The 25,970-nt window shown below is 40.7% G+C and overlaps 1 protein-coding gene and 1 long non-coding RNA gene across 2 annotated transcripts in view; one reads left to right on the top strand and one right to left on the bottom strand.

Moving 5' to 3' along the window:
• LOC147033189 (A-type voltage-gated potassium channel KCND2-like) overlaps positions 1-25,970 on the bottom strand; it is an 813,677-nt gene that overhangs the window by 73,607 nt on the left and 714,100 nt on the right. The window lies entirely within an intron of this gene.
• Positions 352-10,889, top strand: LOC147033191 (uncharacterized). Its single transcript, XR_015055464.1, has 3 exons — positions 352-449; positions 8,645-8,715; positions 9,040-10,889. It is a non-coding gene; the product is annotated as an uncharacterized LOC147033191 (long non-coding RNA).

The following is a 25,970-nucleotide window of genomic DNA, read 5'->3' as shown; positions in this document are numbered from 1 at the left end:
AGAAAAAAAAAACAAGCAGGACATTCAGGCAATCACAAGGAAAAGGCATTCCAAAGGATATTCCCAAGGCCTGATGGTTTCAAGAAATCCATCGTGACATCCTGACGCCACCTTGTGAGGTCGGGGATCAGCATTCCAAGGTGGCATTCTCATATTATGGCATTCACATTTCCAGGCAATGTTTTGGGAGGGCATTTGTGGGAATGCAGCTTGACATTCTTAAATGCATTCCCATGTCATTGCATTCCTATGGTGTGGCATGCAAAGTTTTGACATTCAGGAGTTAGAAAGCACCGCGGTATTTAAGAGGGGGAAGGACAAAGTATCATGAGACAAGCATTTGGAATGGCAGTGTGAGAATGTGCTGTGTGTTTGTGTGTTTCGTTTGCACGTTCCTACATGACAGTTTTCCTGTGTCAATGGCACAACGAAAGCATCGCCACGTGGTGGTAAGCTATAGTATCTTGTAGAACGATATTGAGTGTACCTATTGAAGAATACTTGAGATAAAACTCACCTGAGAGCGTCCTGCGATTTGTTTATCTGTCGGTGAGCTCTTTGTGTTTCTTCAACAACCCCAGTAGGAAGGTAAGTTGGTATCTATGAGATGTGGCATTGTGGAGTGGAGTTTTCCACAACAAATGACAAAAAATATTGACAAACAATTTTGACCATTATCTCGAAGAGGATTTGCAATCGTCATAGAATTGGAAACGTGCAACTTTAAAACTGTTAGCACCCTTTTAGCTATCATATTCCCTAAAAAATAAAAACTTCCAGTGGTTCATCAAGAGATTAGATTTTACTCCGATGAAAAGTTCATCAGATGTCATGGAAGTATTTTCTTGTCTTTTTGAGGGTTCTCATTGACCAACCATCACAAGATTTTTTAATGGGATTGTCCCACTTTATTGTGAAGTGCCCTTCTTACAATTTCAAAGCTTTCTGGGACACCATTTTTCCTGTATTCTGAGCAGTATTTTGGCTTATTTTGGTCGTGATGTCTACCATGATAGCTGGACTGCACATACATCGTGTGACATTGTTCATGCTCTAGAATTCATCTTGGGGAGATTTAAATACTTAAAACATCATAGCTCAATTAACTAATTAAACCTCATAGCTTATTTAAAAACTGAAAACCTCATTGTTTATTTAAATACATAAAACCTCACAGCTTATTTAAACACCAAAACCTCAAAGCTAATTTAAATAATTAAAACTTCATACCTTATATAAATAATTAAAACCTCATTGGTTATTTAAATACTTAAAACTTCATATATAGCTTATTTAAGTCATAAAACCTCATATATAGCGATTTTAAAACTTTAAGCGTCATATCTCTTATAACTACTTTAAACCTTATCACTTATTTAAATACATGCAACTTCCATCCATCCATCCATCCATTGGGAACATACTCTGTGCAGAGCATTGGTGCTGCCTAAGCAGCCTCCTTGGCTATTAGGCACAATACTGCATGGGTCACCACTTCGACACAGGACACTAGCAAGCTGGCACTCATTTTGCCAACCTCAGAAGGATGACAGGCAGAGTCAACCCTACCTGGTATTAATTCAACTGCTGAGTGGAATTTAAACTCAGGATTCTCAGATCCTGGTCAGATCCAAAGCCAACCACCCGAACCATTAAGCCAACAACCAGGCATATAAAGCCTCAAAGCATATTTATATATACCAAAAACCTCAAGAAAAAAAAAATTTCTTAAAACTTCATACCTTATTTAAATACTTAAAACCTCATTACTTAAAACCCCATATATAGCTTATTTAAGTCATTAAAACCTCAAATATAGCTTATTTAATTAATTAGAACATCATATACAGTCTAGCAATTAAAAAAAACTTAAAACCTATCTGTTTTAAATACTCGAAACCTCATGGCTTATTTCAACATTTAAATCCGCATATATAGCTTATTCAAACACGACTTAAAACCTCAAACGTGGCTTATTTCACCTTTAAGCTGGTACATTATGGAAAAACTGTTGTTTGTCACCTGGGGTCTGCTGTGACACTGCCATTTATTTGTGACAAATTACAATTATCAAGTAAAAGTAACAGAAAGCATAATTTTGTCATCGTGACTTTAATGGCAACCCTTCAAACATAGTGAACCCAAATTATTGTCAATGAAACATATTCAAACAGAAAATAAAAATATTTGAACTATGCTCTTTGCAGACATATAGTTTGAATGATGCTCTTTGCAAACATTTTTGACACACCATCTGCAATTTCCTATCACTTGTCCTAGAGCACATGCAACAACGACGCTTGGTGAGCCTCTCCCTGGCTGGTCGTGGTTCATATATTTCATACCTCATAGCAATGAGACCATGCTTGGCGCCTTTCTGAATAGCTGGTGTTCAGACTGACTGCTGATAAACATTACCAAGCTTACTCAAGAATGCTTAATGTCTCCTGGAGTTGTTCGAGATATATTCAGGAAACTTTATTGTCCACACAATCAGAGCAGCAAGAGCAGCAACATCTATTATGTGTTGAAGAAGATAGCCATGGGCCTGTACATACTCTTCTGTTTACAGGGGTACAGTGTGATCAAATGGTCCAAGTTATCAACTCCACCCTTTGTTTTATTGTAGTACAACACTATTTCAGGCTAGTGCTTGGAATTATATTCTTTAGGCACATCCTTGTCATGAAAGGTTGAAAGGCAGATGACACTTTTGTTTTTCTTTGGAACATATGACCATAACTGTGAGGTTTACACTAAATCCAAATGTTGACAACGAACACTTCACGACGAGGACTCTAAGTTGCATTTGAGGAGGAATGTCAGGTTTATTGCTTCTCAAAATCCCTACCAGAGTGGTATTTTGTTGCAGAAGTTCAATTGCTCATGGAACACTGGTGAAGAAATTGTCCGTGGTTACATTTATGCCTGTTTTGTACCAAGAGGATACGAGATCCTTCACCACACTTGTACCGTGGTTAACCTCCCTGACTCCATTCAAAGGTTTACAAAGGTACACCTGACCAATCAGCAGACAGCTTCTCTCACTGTCGCAGTTCCACCAAATATTGATGCTATATTTAGCTGGTTTGCTGGCCATGAACTGACAAAAGGGACAGCACCCTTTGAATGGTACCAACTGTATGTAATATTTAGGTATGGCAGCAATAAACATGTCCCAAATATCTCTGATGGCCACAAGTTTATCATCTTCCCTCAGTGCGGTTCGTGTCTTTCAGTTGTTGAATCTGAGGTGGCGTAAGATTTGTTGAAATCTTTCAAGGCACATTGTTGCCCTGAGCAGAGGTCTGCCAGTTCTAGGAGACCAAAGTTAATTGAGCTGCTCACGGTTGCTCTTGAACACACATGCGATAATCAATAGTCTCACAAATGATTTCAGCTCAACAACAGTAACAGGTTTCCAACTTTTTGGTAGCCAATGAGCACGAATTTCATTGTACCGAAAAGAAAGAAATCACTTCATTTTGCCTGGGGTCTGATGAGACCCCAGTATCCTGGGAATATTGTTTGACTTCCATCACTTATTACTCCAAAATAGCTTCATGCAAAAAAATGTTCATATTGTCAGTTGAATTGAGACAATACTATGGGAGGATATCACAGAAGGAGACAAATGACAAAATAGTTACAGAATAATCAACAGGAATAGCAGCTTGGGGTCACCACACACCCCATGTGCCAACAACTTAAAGGATAAATACTTATACAGTAACTTCTTAGCTTTTTTTTAAAATACAGTTCATTAAACCTCATACACAGCCTATTTAAAAGGATAAAAACTCACATACTGCTTCTTTAAACACTTAAAACTTAATATGCAGCTTATTTAAACACTTAAAATGTCATACATTGTTAATTTAAACACTTAAAACGTCATAGCTTATTTCAATACTTAAAACCTCATTTTTTCAAAAAATAATATAAAATTTCACAGCTCATTTCAAAATTTAAAATCTCATAGCTTATTACAAAATTTAAAATACCAAATTTATATATCATTAAAACTTCATCTCTAATTTCAAGAATTAAAACCTTAAAGATTATTTAAATACATGTACTTAGAAACTCATATAAAGCTTATTTAAAAACTTAAAACCTGTGCCATTTCAATCATTAAACCTCATAGCTTATTTCAAAATTTAAAACCTCAAAGCTTATTTCAAAATTTTAAACCTCATAGCTTATGTCAAATTTTGAAACCTCAAAGCTTATTTCAAAATTTTAAACCTCATAGCTTATTACAAAATTTAAAATATCATATTTAAATAATGAAAACCTCATAGCTAATTTCAATAATTAAAACCTTAAAGATTATTTAAATACAGGTCTTAGAAACTCATATAAAGCTTATTTAAAAACTTAAAATCTCACAGCTCATTTAAATAATTAAACCTCATGGCTTATTTCAAAACTTAAAACATTATATTTAAATCATGAAAACTACAAGTACTACTTCAACTAAGACTAGTTACAATAATAATCCGCATGTCCAGCTAAGGGGCAAAGCTACCCCCTTGGCGACTGAACCTTTTGCATTCCATTCCCTTGGGACAGGGGAACGCAAGATTAAGGCAAGAACATTTTTGGAATTTTTTGGCCGTGGTACCAGCAATTGCTCGTCTACTTTTCACAAAGGAAACCATGGCGTCTTTAACGTCCAACAATTAATGCCGGCAGATGGGACGCCTACATAATGTCCATCTGAGGGATGACACACACATTTATTTAATCATTCTTCCTGTGAAATATCAGGATGAGAGTTTATAGCTGGGTTGAGATGCAAAACTCGGCAAGACAGCTGAGAAGCAAGTGTGCATACCTATAGGCCATTTTGTCAGCTAATAATGAAAACCTCATAGCTAATTTAAATAATTAAAGCCTCATAGATTATCTAAATAATTAAAAGCTCAAATTAAGATTACAGTATATTAAAACTTAAATATACCATCAGAGATGGAGAATCCCCCGCCATTGAATGAAAAAGGTCATACATATTCCAGATAATGAGGGAGGTGAATTGGAAACAAGACACCATTTGGTCATCATCTCGAAAAAGTTCCCCAGGGGTGAGGAACGTAGTAACCAAAAATAATTGAAATCAGATAAGCGCTTTTCCAGTTATTACAAAAAACATTTTTTTCAAGATGGCCGCCCCAGTCGGCCATCTTGGATCCGGCCACGCCCAAAATCAACAGGGTTCTTCCTTTTCAGGTGGTACATGTGTGACCCAAATTTCAAATCGATATGGCGAACAGTTTATGAGTTATCGCACTCACAGCGATAAATGTTGATGCCTGGACGAACGGACGGACGGACAGCCGGACGACCTGGGTGACAACAATATCCCTCTTCCGCCACGCGGCGGGGGATAAAAACTTGTAGCTTATTTAAATACTGAAAACCTCAAAGCAAATTGAAATAATTAAAACCTTATATATATATATATATATATATATATATATATATATATATATATATATATATATATATATATAATTTAAACACTTCAAAATTCATAGTTAATTTAAACACTTCAACTTTATATCTGATTTAAACTCTTAAAACCTCATAGGTTCAAGGGTCATTGCCCTATAACCCCCATATGGGGGTACTTCCTCTCAACTCCACAAGGGGGCCTGCAGCAGATCCCTCGACCACTACCTGAGTGTCCCTTATTATTGGTCATTGCTCTTGTTCCCTGATATAATGGAGCTCTATGAAGTCTAAAAAACAGGGGTTGTGGTGAGGTGGTATATTTACCGCAGACAAAGGTGTGAGTGCTTTTATCAATGAAAAGAAAGTCAAATGCAGAATAACAAATTACCACGTGTGAGAGGTGGTGCATAATCACTTTTCTGTTTAATGTCATAATGATCACACCGAACTGCATGTCTTCTGAAGTGTAGTACTGAAAATTACCAAAGCTATCGTCATGTGCTAGTTACATGTCATCAAAGCTCCACCCCTTTTCACGACGATGAGGAGAGCGCCATTTTGTTTGTTAGGCAAGCCAGTCATCTGTGCGGGCTCGTGTCGCATTTCTAGATTTTGCTGAACAGTACTCTCATGTGAGTATTCCTTGTATAATTACAAAAAAACACGTTGTGTACAACTTGAAGTAACAACTGATGCAACTGTCACGATAGCGATTTATTGATTTAACACAGTGATATGCATTTCGGTCCAACGGTGAACATGGAATCACTGTGTAAAATGCGCAGTCAGGTCAGGTCAGGTATGGGAGCATGTGCCAGAACAGCGCATCGCTGCGTCCACTTTCCGCCGGTACTCCAGGGGCTTCCGTCTGGCCATCCCCAGGCAGATGCCAGGCCCATCCCCACCTCCTTGAGATGCTGGTCAACCTGCTGCAAACCACGAGGCACGTGGTCGGCCCATTGGCCTCCTCCACTCACGAGACTCCCTCACTGAGAGAATCTGGTGAGCAGGATCAGCATCAGGAAAACGAGCCACATGTCCATACAGCCACAAATGACGCTCACAGACTATGCAGGTAACAAATCTCATCCAAGTGTCTCTCAGCAACCGCTCGTTGGACACAAAATCCGACCAGCGATAGCGAAGGATTCTCCGAAAAGACCTGGTACCAAAGGAATTAAGTTTCCGTCTCAGATCCTTGGTCAGAGTCCAAGTCTTGCATCCATACAGCAAGACTGGAAGCACCAAGGACCTGAAGACTCGGACTTTCGTCCTCCCGCAGAGGTACCGGCAGTGCCACACCCCATGATCCAGTGAATCCATGACTCCCCAGGCCCGACCCAGACGTCTATTGACCTCTGACTCAGAGCCAGCAGAGACATGAATATCACTGCCAAGGTTAGTGAATCTCTCCACGACCTCAACATCCTCACCACAAACAGACACAGACAGGACAGCAGCATCCAAGATGTCATTGAAAGCCTGATTCTCAGTTTTGACCCAAGAAACACATAATCCCAGTGGCTCCGACTCCTCATTCAGCACCTCGAGGGCCCCCAAAAGGATATCAAAAGTCTGCGCAAAGATGACTGCATCATCTACGAAATCAAGGTCCGAGATCTTGACATTCCCAAACGATGCACCACAGCTTGATCTCTCCGACATCCTCCCTAGAATCCAGTCCATACAAGTGCTGAAAAGTGTGGGGGCCAGTACACACCCCTGTGGAACTCCAGTAACAACTGGAAATGAGTCAGAGATGGTACCACCACATTTCACAGCACTCTCAGTACCAGAGTAGAGTTCAGACATCAGATCGATCAGTTTTGGTGGCACCCCACGAAGAGCAACAATCCTCCAGAGGGCATCCCGATTCACTGAATCGAACGCTTTACAGAGATCAACATAGGCTGCAAGCAGCCCCTGCCGAAACTCTCGTCTGCGTTTGGTGAGGACCCGAAGAGCAAGGATACGGTCAATCGTTGACCTCTTTGGTGTAAAGCCTGACTGCTCTGGACGCTGGTGCTCAAGCAGATGGTGGTGAACCCTATCAAGAATTATCCGAGCAAAGACCTTGCCCGGCACTGAGAGTAGTGTTACCCCTCAGTAGTTGTTGCAGTCTTGGCGATCACCTTTCCCTTTCCAGAGAGGGACAACAAGGCCCCTCTTCCAATCAGTTGGGATGATGCCTGTGCTCCAGGCAGAGCACAAAACTGCATGTAACGACACGAGTGCAGCATTTCCACCAGCCTTGAGAAGTTCAGCATGGATGCCACAGATCCCTGGAGCGTTACCCCGTTTCTACCGGTTCATCGCAGCCTGTGTTTCCACAAGCGAAGGTGGACCACAGTTGATTGGAGGGTCAGCAACAGGGATTGTAACACCCTTGACGTCCAAGTCGACAGCTGGTGGATCAACCTGGTACAACCGCTCATAGTAACCGGCCCAGTGAGCCTTCACTTCAGACTCCTCTGTCAAGAGCCTACCACTCTCTGCTCTAACTGCAGTACACCGAGGGATGGGCTTGGATGAACGCAATGCGCGAATTCCCCTGTATGTGGGATGAGAATCACCTGGCCACAGATGATGCTCTACCTCCCTCACAGATTCCTCGCACATAGGCCTCCTTGTCCACCCTGAGGATTTAGCACAGTTTAGCACCCTTAGGACCCTTGCACATAGGATTTCGGTCCAACGGTGAACATGGATCCACTGTGTAAAATGCGCAGTGTTGTAGTAAATATAAATATTTTAATACTGTATTATTTCAGCAGATTCTCCTAACAAATGGCATGAGTTATTTCGGTAGTTTCATAGTTGTGTCTGATATGGTTGAAATATTGTGTTGTATTAATCCTCATAATGGCTAGAGTGGTGAGCTTGGGATCCTTGGGTTGTGAGTTCAAATCCCATTCAGCTGTTGAATTAATACCAGGTGGGGTTTACTCAGCCGGTCATCCTTCTGAGGTCAGCAAAATGAGTACCAGCTTGCTGGTATCCTGTGTTGGACTGGTGACCTGTCCAGGATTGTGCCCAAAAGCCAAGGAGACTGCTGAGGCAGCACCAATGCTCTGCACAGAGTATGGTCCCAGTGGATGGATGGATGAATGGATGGATTAATCCTCATACATGACAGTAATTGATTACTTTCTTTGATGCCAAACCAAACTATATTTCTCAACCCCAGGGATGCCACTGGATCAACCTCGACTGCAACCCCAAATGGTTATGTCTTGTCATCTGGCGATGCTATTGCGGGTGAGTTTTATACAAATAGAGTAAATGCACACAATGTAAGATTCCTGACCATGTGTGGGTAAATGGAGATTATTTTCCATAATTCATTCAATTGTTATAGTTTGAGTTTCTGACATATAGAGCCGAATATGGATTCCTGAGGCGAATTCAATCCATGTAGTGGACCAATGTGGCAAGACTTATTACTTGGATAGTTTACTCTTGCCCCAGTCTGTAACCTGGTAATATTGCACTGAAGTGACCTGATGTGTGTACCTGTGCTTTTATATTGACAAGGTTGTATTACCAGTATACTGACTCATTGTTGTCTCATTGGCTTCACAGGACTTATTTACCCATGGTTCCTTTTTGGTGCCAATAAACCATATGAAGAGTACCTCAAGCTCGACCTCAACATTCCTTGTTGTTTCTTACCAACCTATGATATGTTGGTGGGTGGATGGGATGGGGGATGGGGAGGTTTATGCAGAAAGATAAATTCCTTGAAAAGAGTTGAATATTTCTCCAGCTGAGGAAACTCCATTTTGAATCACTGCAAAAAATAAAATCATTTCTAAACTGCTGCCCAATAGATGATGGCTTTCTGGTAAACCGGCATGATCATAACAGACTGTAATGTGTTGAAGCGAGGAGCAGACTCTTGGCGAGTCCACCGTGACATCACCAGTGGAGCGTGTACATCCTTGACGTACGAACTTAATAAACCACATTTTAATTAGCAGGGATGTCCTCACAACTCTAACTGGAAAATGAGTATGTCTGCCTTCATGACAGGCCGCAGGAGCGCCCCACCGACTGGTGTGTACAAAGTTCATGCAATTATATAACTACTCCATAGTGTGTAAACAAGCACTGCCGAAGCAAATATAGCGCAAACAATTGTGACTTTTACACTCACTTCATTCGGCAACAAATGCTGCTTGAGAATATATGTCTCTAATCTGCATTGCTCATTTTTCTTGTTTTTACAAGGTCGAAGGCTCATGGAAGAACGGTTACTGAAATCACGTACACACCTGCAGACATAATACAACTTAGAACTTAAGTATTTTTGAACATAGCCATGACCACGGCAGATGCTATGTAACTTATTGGGGCACTCTGGGTGGCAACGACACCATATTGTGATAACACTTTTCTCTCCACTGTCAGCAGGGAAATTGAGAAGAAATAGAATCCCCGGTCCAAATATGCCAACCCACTGGGTTTGTCCTTGATTCATCCTTTAAATGTTGAGCACCAAATAAGGAAGCAGCATTTAATATTGTTAAAGTCATTGGTATGACTCAGCTGGGGTCAAAATCGAACTGCCGACCTCCCAGACTCAGAGCAGATGCTCTAACCACAATGCCCCTGAGTCTGGTCATTAAGACTGCTCATTTAAGGTCCAAAACAACTCTGTCGTAATGCAATCTGGAGATGCATGTGAGCAATAATAAATCATCTTTTAGAGTTCCATAAATTTTCCTTATGGGAGCAACAAGCAAGTGGCACAAGCAGAGATGGAAAGAATTTATCAAGGACTTCAGCAAATTCAAACAAAGCATCATGAGTTGAAATCCTAAAATTTAAAATCAAGCTATGGATTATAGGTTGGTTGGACCTTCATAAAGTTATTCAGGAAACTAAAGTTGTCTCAAAGAAGGGACCGTTTATTTATTACGGCTTGCAACTTGGTGGGAATTTTGACCTCCTCTTCTTGTTTTACTCAAGCACGTTTCTTCCTTCACGTTGCTCTTGTGTCTTCCAAACATATTTTCGCTCTCTCATTGTAATATTATTTTTTTCCTGCTTCGTGTGCCTTTGTGATTAATGTACAGCATGTCCCCAAATGCACACTGGTACAGGTTATCAGCAAGTTCATGGGTTGACAAAAATAATTCAATCACTGTCCAAGTTTTTTTTCTGTCCCTTTTCCTGCGATTAAACTCTCCAACGGAAACTTTTATAACAATTAAATCCTCCAACTGAACAATCACCCTCATTCCATTATATTACCTTGTCTTAGGCCACAGAATTACTGATCAACTATTATAATGTCCATATTTACAAGGTTGCAGTGCCTGCATGTTCACGCCGTTCACGCATGGTGGGATCAAGCAAAAGTAGTGCCAGATGGCCTGTGTTGAAAGGCAGCCAGAAGCTGAGACAACTGCAACAATGACAAATTGTGAAATAAAGTGAGAAAAATGAAAAAGTGTAAATACTTTGGTCTCCCTTGGTTGTCGTTTTGTTACTCCATAAATATAATTAATTGTGCTGGTTCATGTAAAAGTTCCTCTTCATCCAGAAGAAAATATGCTTTCTCATATTAACGTCGGATGCACATTGAATTGCTGAAAAGAAAACTTAGTTTGACACATTCTAAAGCTTTAGAAACTGATATCAGATCCATTAATGTTAAGGCATAGCAGAGGAAGCATGCTCACATCATAGTCGTCAAGAGTGAGGTTCCATTGTGTATGGATAAGGATCTGACTATAGATTGTCAACCTGTGATTCACAGGCAAGGTGTTGTATCACACAGGAGGCTGTCCTAAAAAAAACAGGGAACCGCAATTCCAAATAACTGCCTCCTGATTCCTCCATCGAAGATTTAGTGCTCAAAGACTTTGCTTAGTGGTGCTTGAGGGAAGATTCCTGTCTGATTAACAGGAGCTACAATCAGCTTCAACATTGAGGTTGTTCATTGTTCGATTAATGAAATATATTGAAAAGTGGAAAAAACACACACACACACGAAAGTCTATACCCCCTTTCAAAATTTACACCTTTTGTTGCCTTATTGCCTGGAATTAAATTGCAATAAATCAGACTTTTTACACCTTCATTACCACATTGTAACCCACAATGTCAAAGTGAAAATCAAATTCCAAAAATTTCATTAAATTATTTAAAAACATAAAACTAGAATATCTTGGTTGGATAAGTGTCGACCCTCCTTATAATAGCAATTGTAATTTAGCTCAGGTGTAACCAATCACCTTCAAAATCACACACCAAGTTAATTGGCCTCCACCTGTGTTAAATTGTCATGATTCTGATTATTTCAAGATAAAATCAGCTGTTCCTGTAAGTTTCCTTTGCTGGGTAGAGCATTTCACAGCAAAGACTCAACCATGAGCCCCAAGGAGTTTTCAAAAGACCACCGGGATAAAGTTGTGAAAAGGCACAGATCATTGGATGGGTCGAAAAATATTTCAAAGGTCTTGAATATCTCTTGAAGCTAAAGGCCTTGAATTGAAAAAAATGAATATAAGTCAAGACAATCATTAAGAAATGGAAGGTGTATGGTACCACCAAGACCCTGCCTAGATCAGGCCATCGCTCCAAACTGGACGACCAACCAAGAAGGAGACTGATCAGAGAGGCCACAAAGAGGCCAATGGCAACTTTAAAGGAGCTCCAGTACACGTTTTTTTTGGCAAAGACTGGTCACTGTGCGCATGTGACAACAATATCCCAAGCACTCCACAAGTGGCCTGTATGGTAGGGTGGCAAGAAGGAAGCCATTACTCAACAAGGACAAATGTGTCCACGAGCAGCGTCCTAAAGGTTTTGTCGGCTAAAAAAAAAAAAAAAAATTAAAAAAAACAACAACTTCCGATATTTCGTCACGTGCCTTGATTAAGCCAATAGCAAAACGCGTCATAATGTATTTCCAAACGTCATAATCCAAACGATATATTGTGTATTTACGAAATAAATAATGTATTTACGAAATTACAATATGATAAATGGAATAATGTTTAAATAGTAACGTGAACTTTTCGAAACTTTAAAGCAAATGTCCGAATATATTTAAAAGTTCATGATAGACGCTCTCAAAAGGCACCGTCTATGTGAGGATGTGTACATGTGCTCAGTATTTAAGGAGATTCGGATCTTGTATATACAAGAGCCGAGTCCTTGAGATTACGGTTTTGTCTTCACAAGAAGAAGAACAAGAACAAGAAGAAGAACAACGCCAAGCTCTCTATGAGCAGCGTTCGCTACGTGAGACTGAGCCGTTTGAGGTATGCAAAAAAACCGCAATGAGGTTTTTTTCTGAAGGTAGATATTCTGAAGCCATGTGGAAAAAGTTTTGTGCTCTGACGAAACCAAGATGGAACTTTTTGGTCTAAATGCAAAACGTTATGTAAGACACAAACCCAACAGAGCACATCACCCAAAGTACACCATCCCAACTGTAGAGAATCGTGGCAGCATTGTATAATGGGGATGTTTCTTATCAACAGGGACTGGAATGCTTGACAGGATGGATGGAGCAAAATACAGAAAAATCCCAGAGGAAAACCTGCTGCCCTCTGCAAGAAAGATGAAATTGGGACGGAAGTTCACTTTTCAGCATGGCAATGACCCAAAGCACACAGCCAAATCTACACTGGAGGGGCAAAGGAACAAAAAGATAAATGTCTTTGAGTGGCCCAGTCAGAACGCTGAACTAAATCCAATCGAAAATCTGTGGTATGACGTGAAGATTGCTGTCCATAAATGCTCCCCATGCAACTTGACTGAGCTTGAACAGTTTTGTCCAGAAGAATGGGAAAATATTGCCCAATCAAGGTGTGCACAGTTGTTAGAGAACTATCCCAACAGACTCACAGCTGTAATTGTTGTCAAAGGTGCTTCCATGAGGTATGAACTCGGGGGCATGGACACTTATCCAACCAAGATACTCTCGCTTTGTATTTTTAATTAATTCTCTGAAATTTGTGGAATTTGTTTTTCACTTGCAAGTTGTGTTTTACGATGTGTAAATAAAGGTGGAAAAAGTATGATGTAATGCAATTTGATTCCAGGCTATAAGGCAACAAAAGGGAAAAAAATTGAAAGGGGGTGTAGACGTTCTATAGGCACTGTACATATACCAGCGTGGATCCGCTTGCTACACTCGATACACCTCACCATAAGTCGCTACAGTGGGACAAAAACAACCACGTTATTAAAAACACCTCACCACAACGTAACCACCACATTATTAAAAACACCTCACCGACATATTATTAAAGACACTTCACATCCACTACATGGTATTAAAAAGCATCTCATTGCCACATCATTGAAAAAACCTCATCTCCACATTAAAAACACGTGATTTCCACATTATCAAAAACACCTCACTGCCACGTCATCAAAACACCACACTGACACGTTCTCAAAAACACCTCACTACCATGGTATTAAAAACACCTCACCACCACATAATTAAAAATACCTCACCGCCACATTATCAAAAACAACTCACTGCTACGTCATCAAAAACACCTAAATGCCACGTTATCAATACCAACTCATTGCCACGTTATCAAAAACACCCCACTGCCATATTATCAAAGCACCCCACTGCCACGTCATCAAAAACACCTCACTGCCATGGTATTAAAAACACTTCACCTCCACATTATTAAAAACACCTCGCCACCACATGGTTAAAAACACCTCACCCCCACATTATTAAAAACATCTCACCACCATGTGATTAAAAACAACTATGACAACCATCTCACCTTAACATTATTAAAAACACCTCACCTCCACATTATTAAGAGTGAATTTTTATAAGATAGGCCCACCCATGAACATTGATGTCTTCAGATATTTTAAAAAATTTTGTCCTTGGTTGTGTATGGTCTATAACTCAGAAAGCCAAATTTTTGATGTGATTGACTCATTCCCCACCGTTTGGGCCACACCCAAAGTTTGGAGATTTTGACACTCTTGAAATTTTTTTCCATTTTCAAAGTGAATTATTTAGAATAACCATCAGTTGCCCAAGGAAATTCCTTTACAAAATTATATTATGGTTTGGGTACTAAAATATTTTGTACAAAAATCTATGGGATCTGGATGGTTATGGAGAGTGGCGCCACCAATAATCCCTTTCGGCAAACATTCACTTCAGACTTTCTCTGGCCATATTTTTAATAGCCATCAAGGTCCCATGGATTTATTAGTTCATAAGATAGTCCAAGTATGTACTATCCTCTGAAAGTAAAACATTAATGGGACCTTGGTGGTTATGGCAGTACAGGAGGTCTCAAGACCACTTCGGGCTATACAAAGCCCTTTTTCGAGCCACACCCACTCCCATAACCATCCTAATAGTTTTAAACTAATGTTATCAAATGAAAGTTCCATATCTACAATAACAAAACCAATAGTAAAATCCATGGGACCTTTTAAAAACAAAGAATAAAACAGGTCCAAAGTTGCCTTGTTTGACAGATAATGTACACAGTGATATAAATTTTATGTACAGGTATATGTACACGACATGTACATGGTCTGCCTCTATCACCAATTTCCATCACTTGCTATAGAAATCCACTATATTCCATTGCTGATTCTATTTGACACTGTAAAATATGTATGTATTATGAAAAAAATGCTGTTTTGAGCAAATTTTGTCTTTTGTATACATTCTTTATCTTGAAACCACATAATTATGAGATGCAAGGTGATTTCTTTCATTTGTATTTGCTGCCTTACATGACTTTTTTCCCATCATGCCATTTGTAATTTCCTTTTCTTTGTCTTGGCAAGATGAAAGAACATGTAAAAAAAGAAAGCTGAATTTATATCCCCCCAATCCTTATATATCATACCTGGTAAGTTACAATTTCCCACATTTGTCTGCTTATAAATAGGTCAAAGGTTATCTGGGATTAGCAGTTTTGAAATCCAGCATCAATTCAATCCAAGATACCATGTGGTTACTGTCTGTTCCGATGTGAAATCAGCATAGTTCTATCATTAGGCATTATGAATGTAGGTCATACGAATGCCATGGTGTCAGGGATAGTATGGCTGAATCTAGTTCATGTTTAGTTGATTTATTTATATTTTGGTTTGTTGAATGAAAGCCAGTCGAAAAATGGGGTGATTTGAACATTGCCTCCTGCTGTTCATGTTCAGTCCATTCTGAAAAAAACATAGGCTAAATAAAATCTTATAGAAAAAAAATCCTTTTATTCAAGCACCAATAAAAGTTTAGGCCTACTTCTCCAAACACATACTTTTGCTCGACAGTAAATGCATCTTTTTGTTTCAGGGGACATCACTCAACCATGGCATATAGATCGTGCATTTTCTACAACGGAAATCATGGTATTTGCAGCCCATTTCTGCCACGAAGAGCTCACTCGCTGATCACTAAATTCTGGAGAATGGAGAGGCTGTCAAGGTTTCATTCCTTCATTTGTGTGGAAAGAAATTATTCATTTGGCCCAGTACACCAGAAATTGAAGAACACCCAATTTCAACAGTTCTGTGCAAGATGCATCCGCCAACAGTTGTCAACAATCGATGACAGCTGATCTTCCAAAAGAAAGATTATGAAGATGCCAAGGCGTACATCAAACGTTTAGCAGAGAAAAAGATGTGGACAGATTCCCATGGATCATCCTAAAAAATACTGTCTGTTTCTTATAAACCCAAGAGTTACATAAATTGTATCTAAATATTTCATGGATTTTCTTCAAACTTTTCAGGAAAATAAAAGATTCACATCGAGAAAACATTTTTCAACCTATTTCGGCCACATTCAAAACAGCATGGGGTTAAAGGAAACAAACAGATTTTTAGGATGAATAACCCAAAAACAGATAAGACATTTAGTGAAATTACTTTACTCTTGAATCAGCAATTGAATATAGTGGACTTCTGTAGCAATTGGTGATAGAAATTGGTGACAGAGGCAGACCATGTACATGTTGTGTACATATACCTGTACATTATATGTACATCGATATGTACATTATCTGTCAAACAAGGCAACTTTGGACCTGTTTTATTCTTTGTTTTTAAAAGGTCCCATGGATTTTACGATTGGTTTTGTTAGTATAGATATGGAACTTTCATTTGATAATATTAGTTTAAAAATATCAGGATGGTTATGGGAGTGGGCGTGGTTCGAAAAATGGCTTCGTATAGCCCGAAGTGGTCTTGAGACCCCCTTTACTGCCAAAACCATCAAGGTCCCATTAATGTTTTACTATCGCAGGATAGTACAGTACTTGTACTATCTTATGCATAAATAAAATCCATGGGACCTTGATGGTTATTAAAAATATGGCCAGAGAAAGTCTGAAGTGAATGTTTGCCGAAAGGGATTATAGGTGGCACCACTATCCATAACCATCCAGATCCCGAAGATTTTTGTTCAAAATATTTTCGTACCAAAACCACAGAATAAGTTTGTGAAGTAATTTCCTTGGGCAACTCATGGTTATAATAAATAATTCACTTTGAAAGTAAGAAAAAATTTCAAGGGTGTCAAAATCTCCAAACTTTGGGTGTGGCCCAAGCGGCAGGGAATGGGTCAATCACATCAAAGATTTGGCTGAGTTTTAGACCACACACAACCGAGGATAAAAATTTGAAAAATATCTGAAGACATCAATATTCAAATGTTACCATTTTGGGCCTATTCGGTCACCAAAATAGGTGACCTTATTGTCAGTAATTCTGTCTGTTTGTTTGGATGTTTGTTCGTTTGTCATCAGCATAATTGGTAGTAAACGCGGGCGGATTTTGACCAAACTCGGGTGGTAGGTATATCTTATGACCTAGTGCTTTAGAAATTGTGATGGTTGCTAGGGATGCTTTGGTTTCCTAGCAACAACCGAAAAACCTTAAAAATCGGTACCGTTCGCGCGAAATCAATTCTGAAAGCCATTATCCCACGTAGGGTTATGAAATTTGGCACGAATGATCTACAGGTGATGCTATATCAAATATATTTCGTTTTTTGTGATATATGGAATACTTTACCCGCAGCGCCCCCTACAATTCGGGTATGCGTGGAAATTGGTGAAAATTGAAGGCCCCCGAGTGACCAGGTGAGTGCATCGATACGAATGAAACTTTGCAGGTTCATGGTACTCAATGAGTACTACAACTTTGCCTCAGGACATATTGACCAATTTTGCTTAGGTCAGGGGTCAAAGGTCAATTAGTGCAAAAATCGATAATATGCGAGAGCTGGAGGTGCCTTCGCGCCAAATGCTACTCCTCCTAGGGTTATGGTCGGATGGTCATGAAAATTCACACTAATCGTCTGGATTACATTGTGCACAAAAGATTGAGCTGGATTTTCGATTTAGATCTTTGTTCACCACAGCACCCCCTCGAACTTTGGGGATTTCCGATTTCAAACTGCATTTTCGATACTTTTTATTCAAATGGATACCGAGTAGTTATCAGTAGATGGAACTGGATGAGATTTGATATGCATAATCATAAGTAGATTCCCTATCCACTATATGACATCCATTTTGCTCTATATCTTATAGTTTCCATGCTCGGTGACCCATCGCCGCCGACCGGCTTGTCTTATAAAAATTCACTCTTAAAAACACCTCAGTGCCCGTTACTAAAAACACGACACTGCCTCGATAATAAAAACACCTCACATCCATGTTATTAGAAACACCTTACCTCCAGATTATTAAAAACACCTCACTGCCACGTTATTAAAAACACCTTACTGCCATGTTATTAAAAACATGTCAATGCCACATTATTAAAACAACGAACCTCCACCTTATTAAAAACACCTCACTTCCACCTTATTAAAAACACCTCACTGCCACGTTTGTAAAAACATCGAACTACCACATTATTACAAACACCGCACCTCCACATTATTAAAAACACCTCACTGCCACGTTATTAAAAACACGTCAATGCCGCATGATTAAAACACCGAACCTCCACCTTATTAAAAACACCTCACTTCCACCTTATTAAAAACACCTCACCTACACATCATTAAAAACACCTCACTTCCACCTTATTAAAAACACCTCACTTCCACCTTATTAAAAACACCTCACTTCCACCTTATTAAAAACACCTCACTTCCACCTTATTAAAAACACCTCACTTTCACCTTATTAAAAACACCTCACTGCCATGTTTGTAAAAACATCTAAAGACCACATTATTACAAACACCGCACCTCCACATTATTAAAAACACTTCACCTCCACATTGCGAAAAACACCACAACGTCATGGTATTAAAAGAAGCTCACTGCTACATCTTTAAAAACACGTCACTTCCACATTATAAAAAAACACCTCACCACCACATAATTAAAAACACCTCACAATCACATAATTACAAACACTTCATCCCCACATTATTAAAAATACCTCACTGCCACGTTATTAAAAAAAACCTCAGGTCAGGTCAGGTATGGGAGCATGTGCCAGAACAGCGCGTCGCTGCGTCCACTTTCCGCCGGTACTCCAGGGGCCTCCGTCTGGCCATCCCCCAGGCAGATGCCAGGCCCATCCCCATCTCCTTGAGATGATGGTCAACCTGCTGCAACCATGAGGCACGTGGTCGGCCCACTGGCCTCCTCCACTCATGAGACTCCCTCGCTGAGAGAATCTGGTGAGCAGGATCAGCGTCAGGAAAACGAGCCACATGTCCATACAGCCGCAGCTGACGCTCACGGACTATGCAGGTAACAAATCTCATCCGAGTCTCTCTCAGCAACCGCTCGTTGGACACAAAATCCGACCAGCGATAGCCAAGGATTCTCCGAAGAGACCTGGTACCAAAGGAATTAAGTCTCCGTCTCAGATCCTTGGTCAAAGTCCAAGTCTCGCACCCATAGAGCAAGACTGGAAGTACCAAGGACCTGAAGACTCGGACTTTCGTCCTCCCGCACAGGTACCGGCAGCGCCACACCCCATGATCCAGTGAATCCATGACTCCCCAGGCCCGACCCAGACGTCTATTGACCTCCGGCTCACAACCTGCGGAGACATGAATATCACTGCCAAGGTAAGTGAATCTATCCACGACCTCAACATCCTCACCACAAACAGACACAGACAGGACAGCAGCATCCAAGATGTCACCGAAAGCCTGGATCTTTGTTTTGACCCAAGAAATCCGTAATCCCAACGGCTCCGACTCCTCATTCAGCACCTCGAGGGCCCCCAAGAGGATGTCTAAAGTCTCCGCAAAGATGACTGCATCATCTGCAAAATCAAGGTCCGAGATCTTGACATTGCCAAACGATGCACCGCAACTTGATCTCTCCGACATCCTCCCAAAAATCCAGTCCATACAAGTGCTGAAAAGTGTGGGGGCAAGTACACACCCCTGACGAACTCCAGTAACAACTGGAAATAAGTCAGAGATGGTACCACCACACTTCACAGCACTCTCAGTACCAGAGTAGAGTTCAGACATCAGATCGATCAGTTTTGGTGGCACCCCACGAAGACCAAGAATCCTCCAGAGGACATCCCGATTCACTGAATCGAACGCTTTACAGAGATCAACATAGGCTGCAAGCAGCCCCTGCCGAAACTCTCGTCTGCGTTCGGTGAGGACACGAAGTGCAAGGATACGGTCAATCGTTGACCTCTTTGGTGTAAAGCCTGACTGCTCTGGACGCTGGTGCTCAAGCAGATGGTGGCGAACCCTATCAAGAATTATCCGAGCAAAGACCTTGCCCGGCACTGAGAGCAGCGTCACCCCTCGGTAGTTGTTGCAGTCTTGGCGATCACCCTTCCCTTTCCAGAGAGGGACAACAAGGCCCCTCTTCCAGTCAGTTGGGATGATGCCTGTGTTCCAGGCAGAGCACAAAACTGCATGCAACGACGCGAGTGCAGCATTTCCACCAGCCTTGAGAAGTTCGGCATGAATGCCACAGATCCCTGGAGCTTTGCCCCGTTTCAACTGGTTCACCGCAGCCCGTGTTTCCACAAGCGATGGTGGACCACAGTTGATTCGAGGGTCAGCAACAGGGATTGTAACACCCTTGACGTCCAACTCGACAGCTGGGGGATCAGCCTGGTACAACCGCTCGAAGTAACCGGCCCAGCGGGCCTTCACTTCAGACTCCTCTGTCAAGAGCCTACCACTCTCTGCTCGAACTGCAGTGCTCCGAGGGATGGGCTTGGATGAACGTAATGCGCGAATTCCCCTGTAAGCGGGACGAGAATCACCTGTCCACAGGTGATGCTCTACCCCTCACAGATTCCTCGCACATAGGCCTCCTTGTCCACCCTCAGTGCACGTACAGTTTTACGCCTCAGCTCCCTGAACAGCTCAGCTCTGCCATTCAGCCTGGCCCTGCGACTCTGGTCAATGGTATCCAGTGTCCCTTGAGAGACAAAATTCTTCTTTGCCCTGCAGTGAACTCCAAGGCATCCACCGGCAACATCAAGGACGGTGGTCTTGAAGGTGCTCCACAACTCTTCAGGACCCCCAAAGCAACCAGACCCCCAAGTGTCCACTCAGCCTGTTCGCAAACTCCTCAGCTACTCTCTCATCCCTGAGCTTGGCAACATCCAGCCTAGGCTGGGATGGTACCATTCTCCAGGATTTAAGGTGCAGCTTTAGAGTTGCTACAACAAGCCTGTGGTCAGTATTGAGGAACTGAGCACTCCGGTAGACCCTGCAGTTCTGGATCATCCTCCAACGACCGTCAATGAGGACATGGTCAATCTCCTTTGCCACACCGCCAGCGTTGGAATACCAAGTCCAGCGATGAGCTTGCGGGCGCTGAAACCATGAACCAGCCACCCTAAGTCCATGACTTCTTGCAAAGTCAAGGAACTTAGTGCTATTCTGGTTCATAGTTCCTGACCCATGGGGACCAACACACACCTCATAACCATCCCTATCAGTTCCAGTCGATGCATTGAAATCCCCCAAGACTAGAAGTGTATCTCGTCTGGGGCACTGATCAACCACAGACTCGAGTGTGGCGTAGAATGTGTCCTTCACGGTAAGATCACTCGCCTCAGTCGGAGCATAAATAGAGACCAGGGAAATGACACCTAAGGAGTGACGAATCCTTAATCTCATAATACGCTCGTTGACCGGTGTTACCTCAATTATCATTGGGGTCAGCTTATTGGACACAGCTACAGCAACTCCTTGGGTATGGTAACCATCAGAGCGACCAGACCAATAGTAGGTGTAACCACCCACCATTATCTCGCCGCAATCCGGTCTCCGAACCTCAGAGAGAGCTGCAATCCCGATGTCCAAACGCTTGAGCTCAGATGATAACAGAGACAGGTGATCATCCTCTCTTAGGGATAGGACATTCCAGGCACCCACCCGAAGGGACCGCCTCAGGTTAACCCAAGGAGACCGCCGTCTGGTGGACGACACCTCAGCACCACTCCGACACACTCTCCCGCAATCTGACCCAGGGATGTTACCCCGTGGTTTCCCTCCTATCAAAGATTGGGGGTCCCGAAGGCTTTGCCCCAATCCCATCATCCGGTGAGCTGCCCTGCGAAGGGAAGCTGCACAGGAGGTACTCCCACGGAGTGGGTTTTCAGATTTTTTTGCGTTTTTGCGTTTTGCGGAATGAAGCGTTTTACATCATTAAAAACACCTCACCTCCACATTATTAAAAACACGTCAGTGCCACATTATTAAAACACCTCACTTCCACGTTATTCAAAACACCTCACCTCCATATTAAGAAAAACACATCACCGCCACACAATTAAAAACATATCACTGCAACATTATTAAAAACACCTCACTGCCACATTATTAAAAACACATCTCCTCCACAAAATTAAAAACACCTAACTAACACATAATTAAAAACATCTCACTGTCACATTATTATAAACTCCTCACCTCCACATTATTAAAAATACCTCACCGCCACATTATTTAAAAAAAACCTCACTGCCACATTATTATAAACTCCTCACCTTCACATTATTAAAAATACCTCACCGCCACATTATTAAAAATACCTCACTGTCACATTATTAAAAAAAACTCACTGCCAAGTCATTATAAACTCCTCACCTCCACATTATTAAAAATACCTCACTACCACGTTATAAAAAAACCTCACTTCCACGTTATTATAAACTCCTCACCTCCACATTATTAAAAAACCTCACTGCCACGTTATTATAAACTCCTCACCTCCACATTATTAAAAATACCTCACCGCCACATTATTAAAAAAAAATCACTGCCACGTTATTATAAACTCCTCACCTCCACATTATCAAAAACACCTCACCACCACATAATTACAAACACTTCACCGCCACATTATCAAAAGCACCTCACTGCCACGTTATTATAAACACCTCACCGACACATGATTAAAAACACCTCAATTCCACATTATTAAAAACAACTCACTGTCATTTTATGGAAAACACCTCAACTCCACATTATTAAAAACACCTCACTTCCACGTAATCAAATACACCTCACCTCAATGTTATTAAAAACACCTCAGTGCCCATTACTACAAACACTTCACTGCCTCATTAATAAAAACACCTCATGTCCACATCATTAAAAACACCTCACCTCCACATTATTAAAAACACGTCAGTGCCACATCATTAAAAACACCTCACCTCCACATTATTAAAAACAACTCACTTCCACGTAATCAGATACACCTCACCTCAATGTTATTAAAAACACCTCAGTGCCCATTACTACAAACACTTCACTGCCTCATTAATAAAAACACCTCATGTCCACATCATTAAAAACACCTCACCTCCACATTATTAAAAACACGTCAGTGCCACATTATTAAAACACCTCACTTCCACGTTATTCAAAACACCTCACCTCCAGATCAAGAAAAACACATCACCCCCACACAATTAAAAACACATCACCGCCACACTATTAAAAACTCATCACTGCAACATTATTAAAAACACCTCACCTCCACACAATTAAAAACACCTAACGAACACATTATTAAAAACACCTCATCGCCACATTATTAAAACACGTCACTCCCACATTATTAAAAACACGTCACTTCCACATTATTAAAAACACCTCTCCGCCACGCAATTAAAAACACGTCACTTCCACATTATTCAAAACACCTCACTTCCACACAATGAAAAACACCTCACCTCCACACTTTTAAAAACACCTCGACGCCACATTACTAAAAACACGTCTCTACCACATTATTAAAAACAGGTCACTGCCACATTATTAAAAACACGTCACTGCCACATTATTAAAAACACGTCACGGCCACATTATTAAAAACACGTCACTGCCACATCATTAAAAACACCTCACCGCCACGTTATTAAAAACACCTCACAGCCACATTATTAAAAACACCTGACCACCACATTATTAAAAACACATCACTGCCACACTATTAAAAACACGTCACTGCCACATTATTAAAAACACGTCACTGCGACATTATTAAAAATACATCACTGCCACATTATTAAAAACACGTCTCTGCCACATTATTAAAAACACGTCACTGCCACTCCATTAAAAACACGTCACTGCCACACTATTAAAAACACATCACCGCCACATTATTAAAAACACGTCACTGCCACACCATGAAAAACACATCACCGCCACATTATTAAAAACACATCACTGCCACATTATTAAAAACACGTCACTGCCACATTATTAAAAACACATCACTGCCACATTATTAAAAACACGTCACTGCCACATTATTAAAAACACATCACTGCCACACTATTAAAAACACATCACCGCCACATTATTAAAAACACGTCACTGCCACACCATTAAAAACACGTCACAGCCACATTATTAAAAACACGTCACTGCCACACCATTAAAAACACGTCACTGCCACACTATTAAAAACAGGTCACTGCCACATTATTAAAAACACGTCACTGCCACATTATTAAAAACACGTCACTGCCACACTATTAAAAACACATCACCGCCACATTATTAAAAACACGTCACTGCCACACTATTAAAAACACATCACCGCCACATTATTAAAAACACATCACTGCCACATTATTAAAAACACATCACTGCCACATTATTAAAAACACGTCACTGCCACACCATTAAAAACATGTCACTGCCACATTATTAAAAACACGTCACTGCCACATTATTAAAAACACGTCACTGCCACACTATTAAAAACACATCACCGCCACATTATTAAAAACACATCACTGCCACACTATTAAAAACACATCACCGCCACATTGTTAAAAACACGTCACTGCCACATTATTAAAAACACGTCACTGCCACACTCTTAAAAACACATCACCGCCACATTATTAAAAACACATCACCGCCACATTATTAAAAACACATCACTGCAACATTATTAAAAACACGTCACTGCCACACTATTAAAAACACATCACCGCCACATTATTAAAAACACATCACTGCCACACTATTAAAAACACATCACCGCCACATTGTTAAAAACACGTCACTGCCACATTATTAAAAACACGTCACTGCCACACTATTAAAAACACATCACCGCCACATTATTAAAAACACATCACCGCCACATTATTAAAAACACATCACTGCAACATTATTAAAAACACGTCACTGCCACACCATTAAAAACATGTCATTGCCACACTATTAAAAACACGTCACTGCCACACTATTAAAAACACGTCACTGCCACACTATTAAAAACACGTCACTGCCACACTGTTAAAAACACGTCACTGCCACACCATTAAAAACACGTCACCACCACGTTAGTAAAAACACCTCACCGCCAAATTATTAAAAACTCCTCACCACCACATTATTAAAAACACCTCACCGCCAAATTATTAAAAACTCCTCACCACCACATTATTAAAAACACCTCACCACCAAATTATTAAAAACACCTCACTCCGCATTATTAAAACACCTCACCACCACATTATTAAAAACACCTCACCCCCAGATTATTAAAAACACCTCACCACCACATTATTAAAAACTCCTCACCACAAAATTATTAAAAACTCCTCACCTGCAAATTATTAAAAACTCCTCACCCCCAAATTATTAAAAACTCCTCACCCCCAAATTATTAAAACCACCTCACCGCCACATTATTTAAAACACCTCACCACCACATTATTAAAAACTCCTCACCCCCACATTATTAAAAACACCTCACCACTACATTATTGAAAACACCTCACCACCACATTATTAAAAACTCCTCACCCCCAAATTATTAAAAACTCCTCACCACCACATTATTAAAACCACCTCACCGCCACATTATTTAAAACACCTCACCACCACATTATTAAAAACTCCTCACCCCCACATTATTAAAAACACCTCACCACTACATTATTGAAAACACCTCACCACCACATTATTAAAAACTCCTCACCCCCAAATTATTAAAAACTCCTCACCCCCGCATTATTAAAAACACCTCACCGCCACATTATTTAAAACACCTCACC

The sequence above is a fragment of the Eptatretus burgeri genome, chromosome 2, assembly GCF_056783735.1.
Source record: "Eptatretus burgeri isolate ZD-2024b chromosome 2, Ebu_testis_v1, whole genome shotgun sequence".
Classification (NCBI taxonomy): domain Eukaryota; kingdom Metazoa; phylum Chordata; class Myxini; order Myxiniformes; family Myxinidae; genus Eptatretus; species Eptatretus burgeri.
Note: the sequence above shows the minus strand (reverse complement) of the source record. Positions and strands in the feature narration are given on the sequence as shown.